Below are 12787 nucleotides of genomic sequence, written 5' to 3'. Positions count from 1 at the left end.
AAGTGACTAATAAAAGCTGGTTGTTTCTACATGTACAACATGGCCATTTCAACAAAATTAAGATTTTCTTATGAGTTAATAATTTGACATTATACATTTTTGTGCTGTTTTTGACTGGGAACTGGTCATTTTGCCATCGATAAAACTGATTAGCTTTGTGTTTAGATAATGTCAGCTTGTTAGCTAGCTAACCATAGTAACTGGTTAGCTAACCATCACTGTCTTGTTGTAAACACATCTGATTTGCACACTAGCTAATGTAGTAGAAGCTAGCATTAGTAGCTAGTAGTTGCATGTTAACATCAACCTGGTGGCTAGTTAGCTAGCTAACACACACAGACAAAAAAAAAACTTGTTTAGGTTAACTGAGCTCTCAAGCTACAACTAATATTTTGGAGTAGGCTCGAAAGCTGCGTTCACTGTCCGAAAAAAAAATGGTACAGAGTTGTACCTTTTGTCACTTGGGCTATAGGCCTACATTAAGGTACCTGAGTGTTCCATTAAAAATCTGAAGACAGAAATTCCCAGCTCGTATGTCATAATTACAACCTCTTGCATTCTAGTGGTCCAGCTCAGAAAAACCACAAAGAAACATGTACGCCCACAAGATTTGATTTTCCCAGCATAAAACAGGCCAACTTGGCAACATTAGCTATCTAGTAAACATACAATGTTAGCAACTTTACATTACAAATTTATGCTTAACCTTTTACGACACAGGTGTTTTTGATGGATTTAAGGTCATGTAAGGCTGAAAAACAAACATAAGTGTATTTTGAGGATGATAAACATGTTAACAGTCCTGCTGTGTAGCAGTTACAGCGTATGCCGCCATGTTGACAACACGTGTGATAACTGCATATCGGAAAACTCGTTACTATTAGTCCAAACTAGGGCTAAAGGCCTGTGTCACAGTAACCTAAATTTGGAAACAAATCCACCTTATCAGACTATTCACTTTTACGTAGAACATTACTGAATGGATCTACACCCACACCACACCAATCTTTTTCAGGTAGCCTATCCCTTTTTCTAGCGTGGTTGTTACATATTTAACCATTATTTGCGCACAGCCAATATAGGGTATGATACAGAGTTTCAGTTAGCCTATATCCAGTCTGACAGGCTACATTTGTAGAAATGTTCTAAATATATAATTGTTTTTCTACAAAAAAAAAGAAGAAGAAAAAAAAACATATAGAACAAGTGCAGTATTGGAAATATGTGAATTGATGACCTTCACCATAGGTTGGTTGTGGTGTCTCCTTTGGCACTTCTGAGGATTAGGAGCCTCGTTTATATAATGTTTATATACACTGATGACCAAATCTAAGCCAAAGTTGTTAAAAATTGGAAAGATTATATAAATCAGTGGGTCACATTGTTTTTTTTTTTCTTTCTGTTATGTACCATAAGCTAGAACTCATTTGGGGCTGAGATCTCAGATGGGTTGTTGGTTGAAATTATTGCTGTTTTGCCACTTGTCCTATCCGTTTCTGATGTACAAAATAATGGCTTGCATCCCAGGTGCCCGCTTTGGCAGTCAGCGCCACCTTACTCCACAACTAGACAAGTTGAGTACCAGCATTATTGAATTTCTTCTCTCAAAGCCCACGTTGTAAACCGAGCCCTACGCTTATCAATGGTATTTTCAAAGTGAAAGCATACGAGAAAGCAATATTTGTTTCTGAGACAAGAACATACAGACTGCATTGTCTTTTTATGAAACACAACAAAAGGGTAAGTCTACTCTGATGATTTTATGTGATGTTTTGTGACAAGTGTAAAGATCAGTAAAAAGGAATGTTGAAAAAGTATCGCTTCCTTATTCATTGCTTTACATCCATGTTGATCCATACAGTGTTTTCAGATACAGTAGACTGACAGGTGTGTGGGTGTGTGTGTGTGTATATATATATATAACTGTGTGAATTCCTTCTTATTGTCTTCCTTCCCATCCTGTCTGCTGCTCAGTAGAGTGCGGTACTCCCCGGCTTATTGCAGTAGCTGCATCTCTCTCAGGTGTCACTTTGCCGCCCGACTCTTGTTAATCTTTCTGACACTAGCGTCGGAACAGTCACCTCCGCACTCCCCCCCCCCCCCTGTCATATCTGTTATCCCTATGGAAACAATATTTACCGGCTGTAGAGTGAGACGCCCCACCCGCCTCCTCTACCCCAAGCAGCAACTAAAAAGAGAGAGAGGGGGGGACAATTTCAAAAAGATGCGCTCCCTCACTCATGCTTACTTGTTATTGTGACTCACCCGCAATGACACTCATTATCTACTGGCATATGCGGTCTGTGCTTACTAAATATTGTCATCCAACGGCATTATTAGGCTTTAAGTTAAATGTTCCTTTGATCCAGCAATAGCACTTACTATGTGCGTCCTAATTACCGGATTATTTCTAACACTGTGCTCGGGTTTTTTGCATGACATTGCTACGGATTGCCGCGGAGCACGGCTAAGCCATTGTAGTACATAGTGGTGGGGTGGGGTGGGGGTGGGGGGTTGGGGGGGGGGACAGTGTGAAATGGGGAGGTTAAATCACGGGTCTGAACATCTTGACAGCTCAGTTGTGAGGTGAGGATGGAAGATCATCTTTTCAGCACGCTGCCGCCTCAGGGGTGTGTGTGTGCGCGCGTGTGTGTGTGTGTGTGTGTGTGTGTGTGTGTGTAGCCTCCCTCTCTTTATCTCAGTCTGCCCCTATCTCACTCTGCCTCCACTTCAGATCCCTCAGTATTACTGTCTGACTCTCTGTCTCTCTCTCAATTCAATTCAGTTTCTCTGTTGGCATGACTGGTTTTCGGAAACAAATGTACTGTTCAAAAAGCAATAAAGTTTATTATTCAGTTCACACATTCAAACCATATTGAGATGCTAATTTATTTTGATTGAAAGCATGTACTATACAATAGTACATAATCACCAATATCTATAATAACTTCATTATTTGGTGTATAAACATGTACTGTAAAGAATAGTACATAATATGCATAATAATGTCAAACAGTTCCCGCATTGAGAACATGTAGTTATACAAATCATTCAAAAGCCAGTATAGGACATTTGACATGAAACATTGTAGTGTGTGTGTGTGTGTGTGTGTGTGTGTCTGCATACATAATACAATGCTCTCTCTCTGTCTCTCTCTCTCTCTCTCTGTCCCTCCACCCCTTCTCCATGCCTGAGGCAAAGATGGGGACTCGCCAAATCAAACACACACACACACACAGTCACACACACACACACACACACACACACAGTCACACACACACATACATACCAGGCGAGTGCTGAGGAGAGGGGAGCTGTCATTTGTCAACAAGGAACTTTGGCAGCTCGCCGTTGCCATGGGAACTGTCTGTTGCCGAGGACTGGTTTTGCATCACAAGGTCCTCAAATTGGCTCCAAAGCCTCGGAGGTCCCCCCCCCCCCCCCCTCCACCCGGCTCACCTCCGTCTCTCACAGCTTCAAACATATTGTCAGGGTTTTTTTTTTTTTTTCTCCCCCTTTCTTCTGCTGTCTTCCACCCTCAGAGAGAGAATTCCTCTGTTTCATTCTCCAGCTCTCTGCAAGTTTTCTCATTAGCAGGGAGATTTCTAGCTGCTGTTTCATATACAGCATATATATATATATACAGTATATACTGTATAGTTACTGTATAGTGATAGGTCGATACAGATGCCGATTTTTGGATTGAAAATATCGGTAGCTGATATTTTGTGCCAATATTCAACATCTTTCAATCTGAGAATTTTCATGCCCAAAAAAGTATTCAGTATTTCACCCAGAACCTCACTAACTTAACATTTTAGGGACATTAAAATGCTCCATTGAAGCCCAGGATGATAATAATTATAATAATACTAATAATAACACATATTCATATGTACTTGTGTGGAATCTGATCAAAATGTCTGATTAGAATCAGTTCAAGTTAAGGGCTTCCCATAGACAATCAGTGTAGTATTGATCAATTCTACAATAAACATGTAATCAATCAAACTGCATCATATCTATCCTATCAGAGGTGGACCACACTGAAAATATATTATATATTTAATAATTTAATATGCAGATCATCTGTGTTGTGTATGCCTATCAGTAACAATAATATGTTATCAGTCAGTGTTAAAGGAAAGGTACAGAACACAAAACAGGAAAACATTTCTTGGAAAGTACTATTTGCCATTAGTCTTATGTTATAGTTATAATGTAATGAAACTGTGACTGTGTCATTTATGTGTATCCCCGATAGTTACCGAAGCTTTTAACTATTTTTTAGGACCCGTGTAGTTTATATCTACAACAATTTTCAAATCCTACACATAGGGGCTTTAAAAAGATCTTAATTAATTGGACTTGATATCTCTATAACCCTATAACAACCTCTATAATAGTAACTTCCATCTAAAGAAATTCTTTAGAAGCTAAATTATACTTTATGCTGATGACGATTAAGTGTTTATCACCCTAGAGCAGTGGTTCTCAACCTGGGGGTCGGGACCCCCCAGGTGGTTGTGAGATCATTTTCAGGGGTTGCGAGATGATTTATGGGATAGGGGGAGAAAAAAACCTATTTCTACTATACATACTACATACATACTATATTATTATCAGGTCTATTTTTTCTGTTTTTTTCTCAACTTTTTTTGCTTTTTTAGCAATACTAAACTAAGCAGAAAACTAACATTGAAACAAGCTGAAAAAAGATAAAAACATCCTTTATATCGTTCTTTCTCTATGCGCTCCCGCAACAGGGGTCGCCAGTTGGCATCAAGTGGTTTTAAGGGCTCACGAGCCAAAAAGGTTGAGAACCAGTTTTCTCAGCAACCAAAATAACTTTTGTGAGAAGAATAATTCAAAATACCCTCGCACACTGCACCCAGCAGTTGGCTAAAACTAGATCCTTTCATGCGTGGTTAGCGAAGGAATAACCGAATCTGCTTAGGTTTTGTAGATTTGGAACACCTGTAATTAAATCAATGAGTAATGTTAAGTGTTTTCATTCTGAAATGGCGTGCTGATGCTGTGATGCTGCATTCCCTGCTGTAGAAGCTGGAATATTGTGCTAAGCTGTGATGTATGACAAGAGAAGAAGTCCTGCAGGTCAGAGACAGAAAACAACAGTCATCTGACTTCATGCCCAAGGTCACAGTCATCAGCGGCGGGATTTATTTAGCCTCCGGATAACAAAGTTTATTAGTAGTCTGAGCGCTGCCGTGATTAATCATTTAAAAAAAAAAAAAACACATGAAGAGGCAGAAGAGGCAACTCAAGTCAGGATATGTGTTTTCTTGCAGTTAAAAGCGAGGGAAGAGTGAGTCGTCCCGGTGCCAAGCGAGACAGGAGACAGGTGGAAAGGAGGAAGAGGGGGAGAGAAAAGAGTGGCGGTATGAAAGGAAGCAGGCAGGGTGGAAAAAAAAAACAACAAAAAAAAAAACGGCCACACCCCGTCTGGAGGACTGATGTCTTTGGCAACGATTCACGCTGCCTTTCCTGTCAGCCTAGTTTTGGACAAATGACGTGACCTGAGAGAAGGAAACGAGGTTAAAAGTTAGACGGGGAGAGGAGGGGAGGGGAGGGGAGGGGAGGGGAGGGGGGGGGGGAAAGAGCTGAGAGCATCCACAACACGTCCTCCTGTAACCTTGTTCTATATCTGTCCTGCCTCCTCCCCCGCCCCCTCCTCCCCCTCCTCCCCCTCTCCCCGCTGCCATCCTCTTTTTACTCCACACCCCGAGTTTCAGTTCAGCCCCTGGGATCAGCTGATAAGCAGCCCCCATTTCCACACCCCTGGCCCACTGTCCTATTTCCTCAAGCTATGTCCCCCCCCCCCCCCCCCCCCCACCCCCACCCACCGCACCAGGGTGTCATTCCACTGACAGTAAAATAGATAGGGGGGGAAACACAAAAAAAAAAAAAAAAAAGATTGAGGGTGCTGCTGCAAGAGAAGTGCGGGAGAAGACAGACCTGGCAACCCTCTCAAAGGCCCATACACTGCAAGAAGCATCCATCTTAACAAGTCATTTAGTCTAGGGCGGGGGCGATAATTCAATATTATCGTTTATCGTCTTTCAGTGGAATCATATCGTGATGATATGAAGATATTTTAATATCGTGTCACACATTTCTGCTGTCTAAATCGATGATGACAAGCAAATTTTACTTAAAAACTCTCATAAAATGAGGTATGGTAGGAATATTATTTGAATATTTCTGTTTTGGTTGACATCACACCTAACATTACCATTCGGTTCAATGAGATGAACATTCATTTGATTATTTAACGTGATTTTGCATACATGAACCCTATCGTGATATATATTGATATCGAGAAAAATCCTTATCGCCCAGCCCTAATTTAGCCTCATAATTTAGCCTTCAAATCTTATTTTCCTTACACCAAGAGAAAAGTGCCAGTGAGGTGAGATCACTCTACTTGTTTCCAATGCAGCTTCACTTGTTTGTCAGTATGATGAAAGTCCGAATAAGGCAGGAAAATGTCAGTTGATTCTACTAAATTCTTGAAACAAGTTGCATTGAAAACAAGTGGAATTATCTAACCCACTGGCATATTTTTTTCACTTGTTTTAAGAAAATGACAATTTCAGGACTCAATAATAGACTAAATGACTTGTTAGACTGTGAGTCTTTTTGCAGTGTAGCGACCGTTTTCACTTTCACTCTTCACTTTTTTTTTCCTGTTTTCCTTCTTGGCTGCATTATTCATTTGTCTGAGGCCAGTCAGGTCATCTGTGTCTGATTCATTCACTCTCCTGGTCTCCGGGCTCGTTGCCTCCGACCCCACAGCCCGGTTAGAACCGAGCGACTCGCAAACGACCAGGATTGTGTTTTGAAGCTGAAAGCCACTGTTTCTGTAGACGGAATGAAATTCAACGGGGGCATTCTGACACTTACGCCACAGCGGCCTAGGATGCGAACACTGCCCAACGTTTTATATTTGACTTACATTAAACCTCCGCTTCCCTCTTCCGCTTTTTTATTTACAGCCCGAAGTGTCCACAAAGAGATTTATTTCACACGCGATTAAAAGGCTCGAAAGGGAGTTATTTCACACACGATTCGCCCGAGTCGCCGCTGAAAGAATCCAGATACGTGTGAATAAAGGCAACGTCTCAGTCTGCCAGCATTCATCATTATCGGAGCTATGACTCAGATCGTCCTCTGAGTCATTTCTGCTGCTTTTCTCTCAGCCTCAAATAACCTGGGCCTCCAGACGCTAATTGGCACGCGAGTGAAATTTTTTAGTAGCGGCCCCCCCTTTTTTTCTCTCATGCGTTTTTTTTTTCGTGGTGAGAGTTTAGGAATTGTGGCTCCCGGTTTGGAGAGAGAGAGAGAGAGAGAAAGATTCGGAGAAAGAGAGAGAGGAACGTTCAGAGTATGAGAGAGAGATGGAGAGAGAGAGAGAGAGGACACACAGAGGTGTAGAGCTTGTCAAGGAGGCAAAAGCAAACATCACAGACACCACAGGTTTAAAACACATTGCACCAATAAATGCAGAGTGATTTGTAAATGTAACGCACCATTTGGAAAAATAATGTGAGCTCATTTGTAAATATGCAAAAACATCTGTGAATATATATGTTTTTTCATTAAATATATCATGATTTGTACATGAACGCAAACATTTCGGAAACATATTTTCAATATTTTCACACATCCATTTGCAAATTTGCATTTATAGATTTTTTGGGAATCTCCATCTGTTTGTGTGGATACTTTTGAGACTGTGGCTACACGTTTTGACAAATAAAGGCCGGTCTCAATTAGAAGCCGGTTGCCATTGATTTGTTTTACTTGCACTCAAACGTCAGTCACATTTGCTGATCTCCATGGCGGCACAGAGAAAAAACTACGACCTGAAATTCAAGCTGTCAGTTGTCAAATTTGCTGAACAAAACTCAGGAGAAGCAGCAGCAAGACATTTCTCCGTTGATCCCAAGAGAGTGGGAGAATGGCGAAAAAATAAAGTTGAACTTCACCTTCAACCTCAACTTCAGCGTCTGTCTGAGGAAGATGGTAAAAGGGCCAGAGTGCGTGGTGGGAGGAGGAAGAAATAACACAAATGAAAAGTACAATCTCTTGCTGCCATAAACTTTTTTCGGCTTTTCATCCTTTCTAAGGTAGGCTACCGGTATTTTGATACAGGTCTCTCTCTCTCTCTCTCTCTCTCTCTCTCTCTCCTCTCTCTCTCTCTGAGCGAGATCAAATGAATGATTCGTAATTGATGTTATTCGATAGCCTCATTTTTATACAAGTAATATTCATACTGGTTTAAATAAACAATTTGATAGTATTTCCCATCTTTGCTGAGCAAGAGTTTGTGTGAAAGGAATTAAAGGCCTGTCCCAAATATATGCCGGTTGAGTTCAGTGTTTGAAGCAAATAAACCCCGGGCTATTAATTGAAGTGTTACGGTATCTAGCATTCAGAGGTAACATACAGTACTTTGCACTGTAACAGTCTGACAGTTTATGCAAATTTCATTTGTTGCTAATAAAATGATAAATGGCAGATGTTGTATATTAATGCCAGGGGGATTGTTATTATGATTAATAACAGCAGGATGTTTTTGAAGCAAACATTCTTCATTCAAGCTATTTAACTTATGTACCACACACACACATTTTAATACTTTTATGAAGAAAAAGGCATAATGTTAGCTCACATGGCTACTAGCACAGCAGTCAGCGCAATCAGCACTGTTAGCTAGCTAGCCTGCGTAAATTAGTAAAATTGAAACCTAATGTTAATTCAACACAGTTAATTAAATAAGAACTTCAGAAACTCACCATCAACTCACTGGACAGCTCCCGGTAGCCAACAGAGGAAGACTGCGGGTTTACTGGTCAGCTCTCAGATGTGAAAATGTTAAACTGTCTGAATGTGAAGCACACCCTGAGCGAGGCTCCCTAAACAATCCAAAAAATGGGAATGTTTTTGCCCGCTGAGGCCATCATGTGTTTGGCTGTAAGTATATTTATGTGTTGGAATGGTATATAAGAGCTCGAGCACAGACCCACTGCTGTTTTCCAGCTTGAGCAGCCAACTGGTAGAAGAGGAGCCACTAAAGGTAAGTGAAACAGCAGGCAAGTGCCTCGTTGAGATTGAATGAGGCAGAAAATGGTTAAGTAAGTAAATACTTGAATTTAGTTTAGTTTAGTGTAACCCTTTGAGCAAGGCACTCAACCTCCAACTGCTCCAATGAAGCTGCTCATTGGCCAGAACATAGATGACTGTGGTTATACTGAGCAGCTCTCAGGTTTTAAAGTGTAAAAGTGCCTGACTGTGAAGCATATCTGGGCTGAAAAAGAGTGTGGTGACTCTGTCGACGTTCCCTGGGTAAATGGGGATTAAAAAGTTTTAGCCTAGTTAGTGTAGTTTAGTTTACCACAGTGTTGGAAGAAGTACTCAGATCCTTTACTTAAGTAAAAGTAAAAATACCCAGACACAAAAGACCATGCCCACTTTCACTAATGATGACCAAACTTCAGATTTTGACTAGGACATGGTCCTAGAGCATGTGTACCAAATTTCGTACAATTTCACCAATTGGATTAGGATATGCAGTTTTCTGGCCTTTGTGGCGCCCCCTATTGGTCAATATTTGAATGACTTTGCACACATGTTCATTCATCATATGTGAACATGTTATCCAAGTTTCATGATGATTGGACCATCTATCACAAAGTTATAACATAGCTATACAGGCCACGCCTCCTTCACAAATTTAAGAGTTAATATCTTCAAAACTACAGTAGATATCAACAATCTATGAAGAAAATTTAAAGAGCGTAGGACCACTGATGCTACTGACCGATTTTGGTGGTAATCGGTCAAACGATGGAGGAGATGTTTTTGTGTGAAATATGTTTTTCAAATAATTCAAAATATCTAAAAAATTTTGAGGGTCCTTATGGCAAATTTGTAGAGTACGGTTAGGTGGACATGTGTACCAAGTTTCATGTACATCGGACAAACAGTGTGGGAGATACAGCACTTTCAACTTTTTATTTTTGACCTTTAATTATAGCGCCACCATCAGGCCAATGGGGGTCATATTTCTTGCAGGTCAAATTGAAGCCACACTAGACCATGGTGCAAAGTTTCATGGCTCTAGCATTTACCATTTTACGGGAAATTGAGCCCAAAGAGAAAAACAATTATATAAAAAAAAGTACCAGTACAAAAATGTATTAATATATTTATGAATAATAATCACAGAAAGTGCAAACTTCAAACAAATCTCCATAATTGCCTGAACAATTCTCTTGACAAATTTCAATACAATACTCTAATGCACCATTGGTGAGATATGGGCCCAAATAGCATGGACATGAATTGAATCGGTTAATAATAGTTATAATAATCATAAATATATCGAAATAAATAGAATTATTCCTCTAGGGGTCATCAATGTCCATAATAAATATATCAAAATAAATAGAATTATTCCTCTAGAGGTCATCAATGTCCATACCAAATTTGAGATTTTTATAGAAACTGTTCAAGTTAGGAGGATGCTAGGAGGATGTAATGTTTTTAATTCATCTGACTTTTTATTGTTCAGTTTTTATGACCTTTATTTATTATTGTTTAATTGTATGTAAAGCAATTTGTATTTCTGTTCTGTTCTACAGAAATAAATTCCATTCTTATTACTATGTATATTACAGGCCCTCCTGGACCTACAGGATTTCATAATAGGTGAAACAATAAATTGCCACAACAATGACTTTAATATTTTCTTTGCATCTTTTCAGTAAAGTGGCAAAATTAGAAGTTTCATGATGCAGATGGTAAAATATGGACAGGGTTCCTACACAGGTCTGGAAAGTCTGGAGAAGTATGGAAAGGGATCAATTCCAGATCTTGAGATGTTTGGAAATTACACAAGTATGGAAGAAGTATTGAAAAATATTGTTCAGTCCTGACACAGATGATGACACATTTTATGTAGCCATATTTGTCATTGGATATATTATATTTGATCATTGGACATATTATATTTGCTGTTGTGAAGAACAATCTTCAGCCATAGTGCGATATGGCCTAGATGATAGTCATGCTGCCCTACCCAGCCACTAACAACGTACATCAGGTTGAATAATGACCAAAACCCAATCAAGGAATGATGGTCTGGAAAATGTATGGGATTTAAAAATCGACAACATGCAGGATACAGTATGCAAGGCTAAAGGGCACTGAAATATTAGAATTACCATCACAACAGCAATGCAGGTGACAGTGTACTACAGTGATAAGATGCAGACTGTGCTAGCAGCATGAGAACATTTTGGTGGCAGAATTGTGAGTCTGAATATATTAGAGGGCTAATACACAAGCTTAGTATGCATGAGGCATGAGGAGATTTACAGAAGGTAGAGAAAGCCAGTTGGGCCTTATGATTTTGGTCAATGGCGTTTGATTCCTTATCATCAGAAAGTTTAATTCAGACCTGTTGTACAAACAGTAGTACAATCAAATCTGTGCAGCACTGCTTTCAATGCAACAATTGGTTTGACCTAGTTTTACATGTGAGAACCAAAACTAGGTGTTCTCAAACAGAGAGAACACCTAGTTTTGGAACAGTCAGTCAGTCAGTCAGTCAGTTTATGATTTCAAATCCTTTCAGTTACACTGTGACATTTTGCTGGTGTTGAGTGGAACCCAACTTCTGAAGAAATAAAGGGACCAACAGTGCACTACAAAGCCTTCCCCTAGCTACTTAGCGACCGTACTGTCAGATGGAAGTATATTACTGTTATTAACGAACTAGCTGCCTGCCTCATTCACCAATTAACTAACTGGCTTATTAACGAACTCGCTCCTTGCCTTATTCACTAATTAGCTAACTGCTTTATTAACTAAGTAGCTACCTGCCGCATTCAGTAATTAGCTAACTATGTTATTAACGAACTAACTAGCTGCTTTATTCACTAATTAGCTAATAGCTAGTTTGAGTTGTCTGTTCAGCTATGGTGGCTATCACTGCTCATGCTAACTACCCAGTTCTTCTTATTCCGAACAAACCGGAAACATAACACGCATCACTTCCTGTGCGGCAGAGCATTTTTCCCAGGAAAGACCTACCAGACACCGGCTGTTCATAACAGACAATGGAAAAGCTTTCATGAACTGGCTATAGGTTGAACTGCTATTGCATCAACCAGCGAGACTAGCAAAAACAGACATTTATTTATATGAAAACATTGAGGATTATTACTTTAATCCAGTATTACGTTAAGCACTTTTTAAGTGCCATGGGCGGTTCACCACTAGTTCTCATGCATATACCACATGCCCTACAATATTATGTTTAACAACTTAAGAGTGTAGGCTCTAAACTTCGCCCAAATCCTTTCTTAAAATTTAAAGCCTCTGGAAAAACCTGAGCTTTTGCAGGAGTGTACCTGCCAAGAGAAAAAGCTCTGTCTATGAAAATATTATGTGTGGATTTCCATGTACATGGGTGTGTGTGTGTGTGTGGGTGTGTGGGTGTAGTGGTGTGACAGGGCAGGCTGTGCTGTGCCATTAGGAGAACCCACCATGTGGCTGCAGTTAAGAGAATGAGTCTAGTTTTACTGGTCTGTAGAAATGGATATCCTCCCTGCCCCCTTCCCCATCTCCCTCTCTTTGGGCAAACACTTTACCGCTCTCTTCGGGACCCACAAAGCCTCCAAACAATGGAAGCAGTGTACTCAGGACTGTCACCAAAATCACCGCTGTGAGAGTTCTTCTGTGTGTTTTGTGTGAGTTC

Source organism: Centroberyx affinis, unplaced genomic scaffold (genome assembly GCF_046629955.1).
Source record: "Centroberyx affinis isolate AG114_WGS23_722 - 3 ecotype Tasmania unplaced genomic scaffold, CSIRO-AGI_Caff_v1 ptg000986l_1, whole genome shotgun sequence".
Lineage (NCBI taxonomy): Eukaryota > Metazoa > Chordata > Actinopteri > Beryciformes > Berycidae > Centroberyx > Centroberyx affinis.
The sequence above is the reverse complement of the archived record's forward strand: the minus strand, read 5'-3'. Positions refer to the sequence as shown.